At 47.5% G+C, this 1,565-nt stretch overlaps 1 pseudogene; it reads right to left on the reverse strand.

Moving 5' to 3' along the window:
- Positions 1-1,168, reverse strand: LOC129468013 (hsc70-interacting protein-like; annotated as a pseudogene).
- Positions 1,169-1,565: the final 397 nt, after the last annotated feature.

Raw genomic sequence — 1,565 nt, forward strand, 5'->3', positions numbered from 1 at the left:
TCCATAAGGTGACCTAGGTTGCTTTTCCTTCAGCAAGGGCTTTATTTATCAGAAGGGCATTACGCTTGACCTCCAAACTTGGCTGACAATTTACTGATGAGATTCATAACCTTTGGGTTGCTCTGGTATTTTGACATATTTGCTGGGTTCTGAGCCACATCCTGGAAGGTCACCATGACTTCCGGATCCTGCATGGCTGCAAGAACCTCTGGATCACTAAGAATTTCATTGAGTCCAGGCATTCCAGCCATTCCAGGCATGCCCCTCCCATTCCAGGCATTCCTCTGGGAAAATTACCAGGCATTCCCCCAGGAAAGCCACCTGGAAAAGAGCCATACTGAGCTCCTGTCATCTGGCTTCTTCCTCCCGCTGGGCTCTCTCATGCTCTTCTTGAGCCTTCTTAAGTCATTCTATTCTTTCTTTGATCTCTCGCTCTTCACGTTTTTGCTCATACTTTCTCCGATGTTCTGCAATTTTCTGTGCCCTAGGTTGAACTTCTTTCAGCATTGCACTAGTAGCATCTTCATCATAATCCAACTTGCAAGGGCGAGATCATGGGCTGCTTCTTCCCAGTGGCCTAGAAGTCTGTGTGCTTTCCCTCGCCACTTGTGAGGCTGAGCTGAATCAGGATTTATTTCAATGGCTCTGTCACAGTCTCGGATGGCAGCATTTGGCTTCTGTAATTTGACGAAGACACTGGCCCTCTTGGCATACAAAATGGCCAAGCGAGGATTCAGCTTGATGGCATCTGTGAATAAGTCAATGGCTTTCTGGAGTTCACCATCATTTAAGGCTTCAATAGCAGCCATTTTCTTATCATTTGCCTGATCCATCATCTCCTCCGTTATCTCTGCATTTTCACCTCCCATTTCTTGAAGGGCATCAGTGTCTGGTTCAATCACACCTTCTTTATCAATTTCTAGATCACTTTCCTCACTTGATGGTTCGTCTGCCTTTAAGGCTTCCTCCACCTTCTTGCTATCAGGTTTTTCTTCCTTGGCATTTTCTTCTGATTTAGCTTTCTGAGTAGCAGGTGGTACTTTACCCCCATGCTCTCCACCCACTCCCTCAGGAAGCACATTTCCTCGGTGTGCAGAACACTCAGATCCTGCTTACACATGTTCACAAAGGCCCAAAGCTCGTTCACTTTGCAGGGGTCCATGGTAGGGAGGTGGTGGGTGAAGCTGGGGGGCTGTGGCCCGGTTCCAGGCCCAGACCCTGGCTCGGCGTGACCATGCAGAAGGGGAGGAAAGAGTTTTAATTGACTCACAGTACAGCAGGGTTGGGAGGCCTCTAGAAACTTAAAATCATAGTGGAAGGGGAAGCAAACATGTTCTTCTTCACATGGTAGCAGCAAGGAGAAAAATGAGCAAAGGGGGCAAAAAGCCCCTTATGAAACCATCAGATCTCATGAGAACTCACTCACTGTCATGAGAACAGCAGCACGGGAGTAACTGCCTCAATTACCTCCCACTGGGTCCCTCCCATGACATGTGGGAATTATGGGAACTACAATTTCAGATGAGATATGGATGGGGGCATGGCAAAATCATATCAGTTACTTT

This window comes from Symphalangus syndactylus, chromosome 18 (genome assembly GCF_028878055.3).
Source record: "Symphalangus syndactylus isolate Jambi chromosome 18, NHGRI_mSymSyn1-v2.1_pri, whole genome shotgun sequence".
In the NCBI taxonomy this organism is placed as follows: Eukaryota; Metazoa; Chordata; class Mammalia; order Primates; family Hylobatidae; genus Symphalangus; species Symphalangus syndactylus.